General features: G+C 37.4%; 1 long non-coding RNA gene across 1 annotated transcript; it reads right to left on the bottom strand.

Moving 5' to 3' along the window:
• Positions 1–2,481: 2,481 nt before the first annotated feature.
• On the bottom strand, positions 2,482–14,698 carry LOC110833694 (uncharacterized). Its single transcript, XR_002544283.2, has 3 exons — positions 14,357–14,698; positions 4,791–5,267; positions 2,482–2,815 (listed from the first exon to the last, which is right to left on the bottom strand). It is a non-coding gene; the product is annotated as an uncharacterized LOC110833694 (long non-coding RNA).
• Positions 14,699–15,523: the final 825 nt, after the last annotated feature.

Genomic DNA, 15,523 nt, shown 5'->3' with positions numbered 1-15,523 from the left:
ATCTAGTGGCTTCTTAAAAAAAACAGGAAAGGGCCTTTGGGTCCATACAAGTCTGGGACCTTCTTGACTAGCTTTGACTACATTAACCTCGAACGTGCCATACTACAGGGACACAAACTTTTTGTTTTAAGATGGCTACGTTCGGATTTTACCTACCAGTACTCACTTATGGCGACGAATAACTAAAAAGTTAAATTCTGAAGCTGTTGAAGCTGTTTAATGAGGTCGATTCAGACGGTGGATATGACGTTACTTTCGTGGAAAACTTTGTTAATGATATGTTGTAGTTTACTGCTTTGGCTTCCGTACAAAAAATAAATGTCATCTACACTGATGATAATTGTGATCGTGTGTGTCTGTGGAGAGGAAATGTAAGTACTTAATGCTAATTAGTGTGTTTTTTTCACAAGATATAGGCCTAATAGACGCGTTTCCTATGCACGTGGATTGTTATCTGACCTACTCGTTGCATTTATACGTCGCCTATATCGGAAATTCTTATATAATAACCGTAAGATGGCCTCATGAACTCGTTAACTTTTAAGTAAACCAGTATTAATGAGCTTATATGCGTTGGTTCCAGATGCTTCAAATGTAGGCCGAACATGCAGAGAAATATTATTAATATAAAACAAGGTTTCTCACAACTGTTCTACTCCAATGTGGGGGTTCAGGATGTAATTTCAAATAAAAAATGTAAATATAACAATGGTTATATTTGCAACCTTTGAAGAGCTAGGGGAGTTTTAAAATGTGCAAACAACAAACGCCTACTTGTATGTACTTCGACAGGTGGCAAAACTGGCGACGGTTTTGACTGAAATTATTGCCACTATTGATTCCCAGGTAAGCAGTTCTCAGATGCGAATTGCCACTTTAAATGAAGGACCTGTTTGTGGACTTCTTTCAGCTCGATTTGACGCCTCCACATTTTAGTCAAGTTACGGTTTACTTGAATCATCTTCATGAAAATCATTGAATTGGTCGTCGTGATTCAGTACCTTGACCACCGAGATCTCCGGACCTAACTCAGCTTGTTTTTGTGGAATATAATGGAGGAGACGACCCATATGATCAAAGCCGACACGAGTGAGAAAATCTTGCATCATATTTTATGATTCAACGGACAGTAGATGCTTGGTTAAAACGAGCAAGGTTGTGAGTTTAAAACCGCAGCTGACATTTTTAACATATATAAGACGCAGACCAATCTCATAAAATGTAGTAATAAATTTATCTGAAACGGTTGAAAATAAAACCAATGCTGTGCTAACATTTTTTACTCTAAATTTGCTTCCGAATCACCTTCCGATGCATGGCAAACCTCTATGTAGTTCATGGAGATTGTTATCGTTAAAATGAAAGTAAAACGAGGGGCAAAAATATTGCTGCTAACTATTAAAATATCCACACTATTCGTTCCTTGCATGACGAGCAGTGAATGAGAACATAATTGTGGTCGTTGCAGCCCATCCTAACCCATAGTAGAGACTATTCAAAGGATTTCTATTCAATTTGTATTCTACTAGATGAGGTGTATAAGAACAGTCCGGTTCTAACCAGTCCAATGCCTGAAGTTCAAATCTAAGGGCTCGTCGTACAGTGAAATGGCATGTATGCCAGTCGGCATCTGTTGATAAAGTTAATTTATTACACAAAGGTGTAAATTCTTTTTAGGAAGATATAGAAAACTATATATAAACAACAGAAATAATTTCGAAAAGTGTCGATTAACAGAATGTAAAAGAAACTAAGATAACACAGTTCTCGAGAACTAATGGTCCCTTAGCTAATCAAGAAATTCCCTGCCGTTTATGAATCTCGCTCGTTAATATACTTGATCGAAGAAAGTTTCTCGCCATAGGCCCTCATAATAATGCGACTAAACACAAAAATTAGAGCCCTTGATACGTGTTATAATAAGAGAAGGTTACTTAATAAGAAAACTAAGAACATCTCGGGCCATTAGACGTATACTACTCATCAGTGGCCATTTCTCTAACTCACAGTTGCAGAATGTCTTCTTGGCGAGTTACAAGTTCGTCACCTAGAGAAGAATTTTTTTTTTTGGCAACCGGTCTCTACCCTGATCCAAACAAATAGTATTTTAAGCACATTCGCATTTTCACAGAACGAATATTAAGACAGCTTCGTCCCCGCGTCTTTCTATCTGCATGCAACAACCTGAGAAATGCTGAACGGATTTTCATAAAATTTGATTCTAAACAGTGTACTAAAATAAGTCGACATATCCTGATTTTGTTCGAAATCAGGCAGCAACAACAGGCTCATTATTTACGAAAACTTATATTTTAATATTATCTTTCCTAGTCTTCGGTTTTCAATATAGTTTATTCCGTTCACATGTAGAAGAAAAACTTCATATTTATATCTCCAGTGCTTAATACATGCCCCGTCCATCTCTTTTTCGACAAGCTAGACCCACTGAATAATTTTTTCCACAGACAGGTTATGGTACTTATTTGGTGTTTATTTCACGACGCTGAAAGTAACTCAGACTAGGTCTATACAGCTTCGAATAAAAATTAATGGAAATGATCTGGAAGCAACTGTGGATAATTTAAGATACCGTCAAATGCCTGGAGGGACTGAATTAATTACAAAGAAAGCAGGTGAGTCGTTGTCCGTTTCGAGATTCGATCGTAGGATCTCCCGAATAGGAATCAGGAGTGGTAATCCCTCGGCTACGATTTTCGATAAGTGTTGTAGTATTACTGCAACTGCAATTACTTCCACTCTTCTTGTTTAAAACTGTTCATATCGGTTCTGCACAAGGAAACATTCTTGTCTGGATCTGGAAAAGGCGAGGGGAAGAATTGAATTTTCTCCAAACTCATCCGTATGATAAAACATTTACAGTGTTTATTGTTGGAGAACTAGTACATTCTTTGCATCACTCCCTTCTTTTTAACTTCCATCAACTGAAAGAGATGAACAAATCAGCTTCTTTCTACGAAATCTTATTTAGAAATTAGGTGATTTTCATTTAACTTGAATGCAGTCTTTGTACGCTCTATTGTACTTGTAAGCAAAGTTTCGTTTTACTTTTTGCCCAGCCCTTCCGATGAATAGCTCATTTGATTAACCTATGCTATACAGTAAGGCCTCTCACATTAAACCGTGAATACTTAACCATGCATCCTATCAATTCCTACTCCTATTCATGATATTGTTACCGTATCTTGGCTTACAAAGACCCAGAGAACCACGGCTAACTCAGTGGAGAAAATTCGTCTCATGGCGCGAGAGAGACAGACCAGAGTAGGATCACCACGTGAAGGTGACAAGAGGGTTTTCGTGATCTCTTTATTCAGGGCTGAAGAGAATTTCAGTGTTCAGGAGATTGTTTCACGCTGAATTGCTGGAATCGGGTGTTACTGCGCAGTTCTTGGTATCCGCGAGATAACACAAAAACATCGGTTTTAAACGCCAATTGCGATCCATATCCAAGAATGAAATTAAGGAATGCGACATGAACAATGCAGAATTTATGAGAATAATCACGAGAGTACGACAATAAGAACATAACATAGTCCTTTATATGTCCATAAACTATATTTAAGAATACTGTGTTGGATTTATTGTAACTGTAATGTATTAAACGACAGTTTCAGTGTCTCAGACAATAGAGCATGGAATTATGGGAAGATTAATACATAATAAATTCATAAGGATACGAAAGGAGATGGTTGCGCCATAAGTTCCCTGAGGATTAGGACGAAGATGGTTTTCGAAACTGTGTTTTCTTCATTCAACTACCAAACACGGCTAGTAGCCCCAATATAATTCATTATACATTGTCGCCGTGAAAGCTTTAGATCATACGCACAATTTGTAGTTGAAGATAAGCGTATGCAAATATGATATCTTGATAATTATGTTAAATTCGTAATTTTTAATTGCGTTCAATGTACTTAGACCTGTATTATCAATTTTACTGTAGGATTTTGTTATTAATTGTTGAAATCAAGAGACGTCTTCGAACAAAACGTTTGAGTAAAGTTGATGAAATTAATACTTTTACAACAACATGAGATTTGACGTTCTCACGGAGATTAAGATGCCAATGTTAGACTTCTGGATAGCAAAGCCGACTGAACTTGTACGAATAGGTAAATACTAACTTTTCGGTAAAATACAGAATTATGCCTAGGCTTTAAAATGTTATTCCAGGTCCTACTCGGCAACCCAAAAATTCCTTCGACGCCCAAAAAATCTTTAAATTTATTTGTAACTGCCGTTTTGTTTTATAGGATATTGGCAACTATTATGTACCATTTGCTTTACGTTTAGTAGACGACATGTAGCCCACATGCTCCAATTACGGATTTCATTTAGTTTCCAAAATAAACAAAACAGCGTCTCTTAACAGCATGAAACACTGAACTCTGTAACGCTAGGCCGGTGTTTGCTTAGAGGTAGGAACCGAACGATGAAATAAGATTTTACTGTAATTAGGAGTTTTAAAGCATCATAAGTTATTTAAGATTTTCGATTCGTCAGTGCTTGATAAAAGTTTTCGATCTTCATTTTATATTAATTTTCATAAAATAAAATTTAATTTACAATAGGAATTACAGGGTACAAAACTGAAGCTGATATAATTATTAGATAATAACAAATGTCTGGAAAAATATTCTTTGCAAAACTGTGTGAAAATGATGGAAGCTTTTGATTTCTACTGAATTGTATAAACCAAAATGTAAGAAGTTAATCTTTAAAAGAAAGTAAGCCTATATACATTTATCAAGTTTTATTTATTTATTTACCTTGTTTTGTTTGCCAAAGACTGCCTCGTTGCCTACAGAAATGGCGCTGTTGATCAGTTAATATACATAAATATTGTAAATTTCTTTTCGCCATTTGGAAAAATAAACTGGCCACGGGCCAGCTGGCAACGTCATCAGATCACTTAATAACAATAAAACAGAAGATGGGGGGTTATATTAGCCTACGGTTTGTGAATTCCGCTACCAGCTCCACAAGCTGCAGTGCGTTTTGTGTGGGAATTAAAAGCAGTAGGAACAGACCCACAGCCTGTTTGGTGTGTAGCTCGCAAGAATAATGTCCTACAAGTTTTAACCGTGACGCCGAAACAAAGAAAGAGAGTAGGTGTGGATGAAGTGAACGCCATGCACGTGGGGACTGTGTTAATCGCTGGTTCCGGCGTTTTGCTGTTTCCTGGAAGTGTCTTTCTGAAGTGAGAACAATGATGAGTCTATCATCTCTACGCCGTTTCCAATTGGCTGTAAGATAAAAAAAAATCTTGAGGCTGGGAAAGTGATTGAGACGCCGCTCTAAGTTCGTTAACATACCTCCAGCTGAGAAATTCGAAATTTTACACCAAGAATGAAATGAAGTTGTAAATTACAGTCATTCGTTGTTCAGTAACACAAATAACATCCACAAAATAACATTCCAATTGTGTTTAATTCAACCGAGATTTCTCACAGGGTGTGTGTGTGTATGTGTTATGTATAATTCAACACAACCGCAAGGAGCGGTCGATACAAAATAATTTTACTTATAGTTTTGTGTGATTATGAAGCGTGGTCTCTTACTTTGGGGGATTTGTTTGAAAACAAATGCCCGTTAAACCATTTGGACCTAAGACGTAAACGAGTAATTCAGGCAGTTATGTTTCTCATGTGTAGTCTGGCAGAAGTTTACCGACATTTCTTATGTGCTTACTGCTTCCATCATCAGGGCGATGATAGTAGTAGGTTACTCTTAGGATAGTAAAACATACCTGTAAAAGGCTTAAATGGTCTGGGCATTGACTAAGATGGGGGTCATACAGAAATTATTTTGATTGGAATACTAGAAGGAGAAGGGAGAATAATATTAGGTTACAATTTGTCTTTGGAAAGTACGTTGTAAAACCGGGAGCTATGAAAACTATTCTGTTACTTATTTTATACCATCCACACAACAGCAGATATTTTTAGTTATTAATTAGTTCATGACATTCCTGGCGACATATTTCGACAGTAAATATGTTATCTTCGGGGGATACTTGCATTACTGAACTAATATAAAACATCAATTTTTAATATGTATAAAATATTACAAATGGAACTATTTATATTTGATTTCTGTACAACTGTACTGATGAAGTTGTTATTCATATTAATTTTATTCTAATATTTATTTTCTATACGATAATGTTATTTATTTTAATTTTTCCTGAAAATGCCTATTTTTATAACAGTGTATGCTTAATATAACAAATGGACTTATTTAGGTAATATTACGAGAAAATAGAACGAAAGAACAAGATATATTTCCAGTAATAACATAACCCCTTCTCGAAGGTATCACCACCTTGTCGAAGGCAATCTGCCGGGTGAGGAGGCTTGCGTGCTCAAATGACCCTTAGGGCTATGCCGGCCTGAGCTTCGGCTCATGGTAGGGTCACCCAAGCCGGACAGGTCTAAGGAGATGCGCTAGACTAAGAGTGATACCCTGGTCCTCCAGGTTGGGGGTTGGGTGTAGGGCTAACAACCTTTCACCTTTAAAAAAAAATATGTGTTACGAAAAAATCAACCAAGCCTCGGATCAGGACGGACTCTTTGGCACGACCACGGCAATTGAAAAAGGACATGAGATTTGGTACCTGGAACATTAGGAGCCTCTATAGGGCTGGGGCACTGAAATCAGTGTGTAGGGAATTAGGGAATTATAAGTTAGACTTAGTGGCAGTGCAGGAAGTGCGATGGGAGGGGGAGGGCACGATCCCAGTGGACAATTTTACATTTTTCTATGGAAAGGGGAATGACAATCATCAGCTAGGGACGGGTTTTTTTGTTCATAGCAGAATTAGGGCAGCAGTTAAGAGAGTAGAATTTGTTAGTGACAGGTTGTCTTACGTAATTTTGGAAGGACGTTGGTGCGACATCATTGTCCTTAATGTTCATGCCCCAACTGAAGACAAAAGCGATGATATCAAGGATAGCTTTTATGAAGAATTGGAATCAGTATTTGATACATTTGGCAAGTATCACATGAAAATTCTGCTAGGAGATTTCAATGCAAAAATTGGGAGGGAGGATGTCTTCAAACCCACAATAGGCAGCGAGAGTCTCCATGCACTTAGTAATGATAATGGCGTCAGAGCAGTGACCTTCGCTACGTCAAAAGATTTAATTGTAAAAAGTACAAAATTTCCACACCGTGATGTTCATAAATACACTTGGACTTCCCCAGATGGCAGAACACACAATCAAATAGATCATGTTTTAGTAGATAAGAGAAGGCAGACAAATGTAATTGATGTGAGATCATTCAGAGGAGCAGATTGCGACACTGATCATTATCTGGTGGTAGCAAAAGTGAGGGAGCGGCTTTCAGTAAGTAGACGAACTAAACAAAATTTTGACACAGAAAGATTTGATTTGAAAAAATTAAGTGAGGGAGAGGCAAAGGAACAATATCAAGTTGAAATTTCGAATAGGTTTCAAATTTTAGAGACAAATGAGGATAATGAAAGTGTGGACATCAACAGGGAGTGGGAAAATGTCAGAAACTGCATCAAAATTTCAGCAAAAGAGAAACTAGGATACTACAGGAGAAAGCAAAATAAACCGTGGTTTGATGAAGAATGTTCAAAATTAATAGATCGAAGGAAGCAAACAAAATTTCAATGGTTGCAGAACCCAAACAAAACAAATGCGGATAATCTATGTAACGTGAGACGTGAGGCTAGTAGAACCTTTAGGACTAAGAAAAGGGAATACCTGAAGGGCAAAATTGCTGAACTTGAGACAAATAATAAGGAAAAAAACATCAGAGACCTGTACAGAGGCATTAATAACTTTAAGAAAGGATATCAACCCCAGACTAATTTGGTAAAGGATGATAGTGGCAATTTGCTTGCAGATCCAATAAAAATTGTGAATAGGTGGAAAAATTTCTTTAGCGAGCTCTTAAATGTTCATAATACTGGTGATATTAGACAGATTAAAATGCATACAGCTGAACTGTTGGTGCCAGAACCTAGCTTAGATGAAGTGGAACTAGCCATTGGGAAGTTGAAAAGTTATAAATCTCCAGGAATTGATCAGATTCCGGCCGAATTAATTAAAGCAGGTGGCAAAGGGTTGCATATGAGGATCCATAAGCTTATTCAGTTAATTTGGGATAAGGAAGAGATGCCACATCAATGGAAGGAATCCATAATTATTCCTATTTATAAGAAGGGGGACAAGACTGAGTGTGGTAATTACCGAGGAATATCGCTGCTATCAACCTCATACAAAATTCTATCCAACATTCTTTTGGCAAGATTAACCCCATATGCGAATGAAACTATTGGGGATCATCAGTGTGGGTTCAGACGAAACAGATCAACGATTGATCAGATCTTTTGCATTCGTCAGATACTAGAGAAAAAATGGGAGTTCGGTGGGACTGTACATCAGTTATTTATAGATTTCAAAAAAGCCTATGACTCTGTGAAGAGAGAAGTGCTATATAATATTCTTATTGAATTTGGTATACCAAAGAAGCTAGTGGGTCTAATAAAAATGTGCTTAAATGAAACCTGCAGCAAAATTCGAGTAGGTAAATATGTATCTGAGACATTCCTCATCAAGAACGGTCTAAAACAAGGAGATGCTTTGTCTCCCTTGCTCTTTAACTTTGCGCTAGAATACGCCATCAGGAAGGTCCAAGGTAGGCAGGAGGGTTTGCAATTGAACGGGACACATCAGCTATTGGCATATGCTGATGATGTTAATTTATTGGGGGACGATATAAATACAATAAAGAGGAACGCAGAAGTTTTACTAGAGGCTGGTAGACAAGTGGGGCTGGAAGTAAATTCAGAAAAAACTAAGTACATGTTAGTATCTCGTCATCAGAAGACAGGCGGGCAAAATTATCTTAGGGTAGCTAATAAATCCTTTGAAAGGGTTACAAAGTTCAAATATTTGGGAACAACAATAACAAATCAAAATGATACTTGTGAGGAAGTTAGGAGGAGACTAAATTCCGGAAATGCTTGCTACTTCTCAGTCCAAAATATTTTGTCTTCCCGTCTGATTTCTAAGAACCTGAAAATTAAAGTATACAAAACAATAATCTTGCCTGTTGTTTTGTATGGGTGCGAAACATGGTCTCTCACTCAGAGGGAGGAACACAGATTGCAGGTGTTTGAGAATCGGGTGTTGAGGAGGATATTTGGGCCTAGGAGGGAAGACGATGGGGCGTGGAGAAAACTGCACAATGACGAGCTTAAAAATCTGTACTGCTCCCCCAGTATTGTGAGGGTGATTAAGTCGAGAAGGGTGAGATGGGCGGGACATGTAGCGCGCATGGATGGGACAAGAGGTGTGCACCGGGTACTGGTTGGGAAACCTGAAGGGAAGAGACCGCTGGGGAGACCTAGACGTAGATGGGAGGATAATCTCAGGCGGGATCTATGGGAGATAGGAGTTGAAGGAAACTGGATTTTGTTGGCCCAGGACAGGGTCCGGTGGAGGGCTTTGGTTAATTCGGTGATGAACCTTCGGGTTCGGTAAGCCATCTAGTTAGTTAGTTAGTTTAGTAATAACATAACCAGAACAAGTATATGTAAATAGTCCCATTTAAAATGCAATATATTAGTTCGGTTTGGCCCGAAGATTACACAATTAATATCCAAACATGTCGCCAGAAATACCAGGAACTAATTAATGTTTTAAAATGTACACTGTTATGTAGCTGATACAAAGTGAAAAAGAGATCTGACAGAGAATGGTACAGTATATAAAATAAAATAAGTAGCCCAGGATCGTATCCAATGGCGACATTTAGTATTAGAAATGTCGTATTTTCGAATTCTGCTGCCGTCGTATTTGTGAGTTAGAATTAAACAATTGTAATTAAATATACTTGCAGGCGAGAGATTTCATTCACTTGTGTGATGTTTACGCAATTTCATTTAGGGTTTCATTACACGACCGCCTCCTTCCACGTCCTTTCCAATTCATTATTCACTATCATCCTCTAATTCGATGCTATACAGTCTGAGCTACTGAGAAAGCGTCGTTAAATATACTATAAATAAATAAGACATTACTGTACGTATTTGATAAGCACCTTCCTCAGCACAGATTTTTTTACCAATGTTGCAAAAACCGTGGTATTCTTCTGATACATTCAACTTGCAGATATTTCAAGGAACGTCATACAAAATGTCAATTCTAGTTCTCACTGTTAAATTAAATGCGATATCTCGGCTCTGTCTGAATAATAAGTCTTGCCAAATTAAGAAGGCTCCGACTAGCATATGTTCAAACAAACAAATATAAAACGCCCATCAAACACAGAAGGGCGTCGTCTCTTTCAGACACATGCCTAGGCGTCAGCTAAACGCCTAGAAAGCTTTATAATAGAGGTTATCAGCCAGCGGCCTGCGGGCCGCAAACGACCCTCTGAAGTGTTTTGTGCGGTCCGTGTATATTTCTGTGGTCCTGCATTACGCTATATGATGAAAAACTGTTTTATCCAGAGCGAAATGTTTAATTTTAAGTGAATTCTTAAGAACATTTGTTAAACGTTTGTTAAAGAAAACTATTGGATAATACGTGATTTTGTTTGCAACACTAAGTTAATAGCATTCTTAATGAATTCCCAGGAAGTTTCAACAACTTGTAACATTTGGGACTATAACCTGGTGGACCATGAGTCCATAAGGAATTCTGCATCACTTTTTAAAAAGAATGAGAACATTTACTTTGCACACGAAACGAAAAACAAATAAAATGTAACTGTACTTTTGTTGCGACCATAAGCAATTTCATGCTATTCTCAGGCATTGACCTATATTTTTTTCTCCTAATATTGCGTCAGCTGGTGTTACGGTCTCCTGAAAGGCACAAGGCCTAAAATTCCAGTATTTTCTTTCGTGACAGAGTATCACAAATACTCAACAGGTCCAAAGTTTAAGTTTATGTGAGAAGCGTAGACAAGGGTAAATTAACCGATACACAGGCACAAATGTTTATAAGTGTCGAACGTATGTATTGTTCCTAATCCTAGTCATGACATCTTTCTTTATAACAGAAACACAAAGCCGTTTAAACCGAACTGGCAATGTCGAACACTTTCTGCATAATATTATGATCCAAATCTTTGTTCTTTATTTGCCAGATTTACTACTGGCACAGCTTTCCTCCTCACGATCTCAGTGTATGGAAGGCACACGCAGAGAATGACAGTGTTCCTGGCATAATTCAATTCCGCCCAACCTCGCACTGTACATCGACGTGGCACAGCCCCAGGTACACTCCCGACCAAGAAAATTGCCACTGTGTACTTAATCTTCCGAAGAACATCCCTAACAAAGTAATTTTAACATGGATAAGATCACAGAACAGAAGGAAAAGGCCTATCTACAAAATTCTTGATTCCGAAAGAACAGAATATCTTTTTTTAAACCGTATTAGCAAGCTAAGCTGTTAGCTCGTCATTTCGCTGAATCAATTACAGAAATAAATAATTTGTAGACACTAACTGTGTGAATTCTATGAAATTAGTCACGAACATTTTGCTATTAAAGGACACAAATTCTTGATATTTATCTACGACACTGTGGACAGACCCACAGCAACAGGGATTTCGGTGTAGAACCTTGAAATCTTACCAAAATCGATCATACTTGGCTTAGGCCTTAGTAGATCGCTGATAAGATTTGTCGACTCATTTATTTTTGGCTTAGTCTGCATCATTTTAAGGGAGATTTTATTTGAAAACTTAGAGCAAATGAATTCTTAAAGCAACATAATATTTTCTGAGATATTTTTTTAGGTTTTATAATATTTATTTCAGTTCGGTTTCTATAGCTGAGTTTTCTGACGGATTTTTTTTATAAAACTGCATCTTATTTGCTGTAAAGAACTTGTTATTTATAGACCCTTTAACAGTTTTGTCGTATCTTACTAATTTAAACACGAGATAAAATGTCTTGAACAAATGCTCTACGTACGCATAACATAAAATATTTTAACGTGTGTCCTATGAGCAATTTTCACCAAAGTCACCCGATTTAAAAGTAACTAACAGATTAGAAAAAAAGAACTTATTAAAATTGTAAGCTGTCGAAAAATGTATCTAACATTCTGCCAACGCTCTGCCATGTAACGCATGTTCGCCATATTTACAACGTAGTACCTACAGTTAGGCTACCTATACAACAGACAGATTTCACAAGAAACTTAACACACGTTCATAATTCCGTTTTCTTCTTAATGTTAGCCCCTAAAGGCACACATTTGAAACAGCCCGGTCGCCAGTTCAAGGAGTCCAATCACCTGTCTGAGTAGGATTTAAAAATAGAAATACGTTTATATGAACAGAATGTAGTGACAAGAACATGTTTGAATTCATTCAGAAAGGAAAACATCTTTGAAATATTTTTAAATTGGCGCCATGTTTAATTTCACTCTGTCACATGGTCGCTACAGAAATGTTTCACAGTGCAGAGAATTGGGGTAGCAGCTTGATTCCTCGAAAGCTAAACCTGTTTTTCATCAGTTCTACTTTCATCTTCATAAATCCCACTGATCTAACGCAAAGGTTTCCAGCTTCAGCAGAGCCACAAAACAGCGTCTCGCGTTTAATCAGCAGAGCTGTGAAGGATTAACCATTTAAGTCCGGTGGTAACTATATATATATTAGTAACTCTACATTATTCCCACATAGTGCGAGTTTCGTTTGGTTCTCACAGTAAACACAACTTATTTCCCTAAGCAACGTTACTTTTGAATATAAATAAGTATTATTTAGACGAATTTTATTTTCCGATAATTAAAATAGGAATTTTCTTTCTTCCTTTAATTGCTTGAGAAATCGAGTCTGACAGTCGAACCGTCTACTAGTTGTCAATTTAGAGTTTAAGTATAAATAGATTAAGAACCATTTTACAAAGGTAACAAAAAAAGGACAATATAAGACATCAACGATCATACACAGAACTGGCACAGATAATTTGACAGCAGGGTCTTGAGTGTAAAGATAAAACAAAAGATAGATCAGAAATCTACCGGTGTCGACTTTAGAAGTTCGACGTAATTTTTATGTTCGGTGAACTGCTTACCACTCTGGCATTTACTAGCTCTCCAGCAGTAGAACTCTGAGATTCAACACAGCCAACTCTAAAATCTGTATCGAACACAGAGGCTCGGAGGTTATAAAAATTGTTTTATGTTTGGGAGTCAGGGTTCTAGTGTGGATATCATGAAGCTTCTCGAGGTTTTCTTCAGCGTTTCATGTGAATATTGGGTTTTATTACACCAGAACCCACTGCTTTAAAAGTCAGATTACACAGATTCCCCAGAATAATATTGACAGGTAGGGTTCATATTATGTTTTGTAAAGTCTCCCCTCCCAGATAATCGCATAATCTGAAAAATTACCATGCACCAATCATTGAAGACGTGTTCAAAGCAACTAAAATGGAAGAAAATAACCAAGAAAAGTTTGGTTTTGCACTTGCTTTTAAATTTTCATTTTCCTACGGATGGCAGTATAGTCGGAATATTTAGGACTGCTAGTGGAAATTATAGAAATTGGTAAATAAATATAGACCTATAACAGATTGTACTTACATTTGAGCTGTAATTATTACTAATGTCGTCATAAAGATTGAAGCGTTTGAAGGAAACCAGGCGCCGTAAGACATCAGATTGATATGCAAATAAAATTCCTTAGATTTATGTAGCCACGTGCAGGCCCATACGTGACACACAAAACCTGAGCATGAAAATCGTTATATTTGAAGAACAGCATGTCCTGTCTTTTGGAATAATTCCCATTTTATGTTTAGGTCTACAACGTCTAATTCAATTCTTGTGCTTGACAGTTGGATATAAAATTCTCAACGGAATTATGATACTGTTTCCACCTCATACTGCGCGGCTGACACAAAATATGGAGCTGGGTTGCATTAAGAACATTTATGTGAAAGTGTGCCGTACAGAAGAACGGAACAGTATCTACCAGGGCAGAATTACGATACTGCGAGCCTCCCAGGTTTCACATCCAACCGACACGGACTGTACACTCTTGTCCTTAATTTTTACGACCAAACAGAAACGCTTTATAGCGAGCGTGACTCTACCAAGACGAACATCACACAGTTAAAATTTCTTATAAGGAGAATTTCCATTCACTTTAAACTTTATTTTCGTATGAAAAAATAAAGACCTAAATTATTATCTTGGCTAAAAATCTACAAAGAAGACTTTTATTTCGCTCCATTACTTACATAATATTAGGATTTTTTGTGTAACAGAATGAAATATTCCCGGATAAGATCCCGTAAAAGAGATTGCTCTTTCACGCCTTTACCTACCTGACACTAGGCCTTTCTCGCAGAAGAGCGCAAAGTCGTCTTACAGGAAGAAAGTATCAGTACTTGGATGAAGTTTTATATTGCTTAATCTTCGTTAAAAGGTTAGAACTAGGGCGGTATCTGATCGCCTTCGAACCTCTAACTTTCGTTCTTGATCAGAGACTGTCTTCTTGATTGTAGCTCTTTGTAGTCTGGCAGAAGTAAACTTCTACCGGATATCCATCTTCGTATTCTCCGCCGTGAAAACCCCAAATGCTACTTAGCTAAAATAAATTTCAGACCACACTTTTGAAAAATTTAAGCTAAACAATACCCCGACTTTACTTTGAGGTGCAAGCTGTTTTATCCAGGTTACCATGACAGCTAGTGTAATCAAAGTAACCATGGAAACTAAGGAAGAGCGGGGATTCCCCACACAGTTACGTCCATGTACAGAAACGGATGTAGGTCTTCATGTAAAGTGCCCATTATTGTTGTCCGAATTCTTCCACAACTGGAATATTTCAGCATATTTTGGCAAAGTCGTCATTAAATTAACTATGAATAAATGAAGCCAACATAACATTTCTTAGAAACCCGTTCAGGTTGTTAATATGCAGACAGACAGAGAACGCACTTCTGAAACTTTAAGTTTCGAATAAGCTTAAATATCAGAATGGTTTGGAATTGTATCAAACATGTCAGCTTCTAGTCTATGTCTGTTTGGCTTATTGAGATGATCTGCCGAGCAAGATATCTGGGTACATATTCTTACTGCAAGTTCTGTTCCTAGGTGGAAATATATGCTAGTTTAAACGTTAGGTAAGTGAAATTGGACACCCCATATCGGATTTATGGTTATTGTAGTGTGTCATGAAGGCAGTACACCGCACAGTTTGGCTCTGTTGTGGGTTATATGTTTATCCCTTGAATTTAACAAGACACAAAAGAAATATCACACGTCGTGCATAAAAGCGTAGGCAGTGTACATGCACGAGATCATCCAAGTGGCTGTAATATAGAATAAACTGTTTTTATTTTAGCAGATGTCGAGTGCAGCTGTCCGGAAGAAACCATCAAGTAGTGTATCTACACCTAAGTTATAACCATGTTAATTAGACATGCCAAAATTGGTGTTTCGTAATTAGGGTAGAAATTTGACAACACGGGTTACAGGAAGTAACTTGT

This window comes from Zootermopsis nevadensis, unplaced genomic scaffold (assembly GCF_977971745.1).
Source record: "Zootermopsis nevadensis isolate Lab colony 2312 unplaced genomic scaffold, Znev_1.0 Znev_ptg000002l, whole genome shotgun sequence".
NCBI lineage: Eukaryota > Metazoa > Arthropoda > Insecta > Blattodea > Termopsidae > Zootermopsis > Zootermopsis nevadensis.
This window is presented reverse-complemented; position numbering and strand designations above follow the sequence as displayed.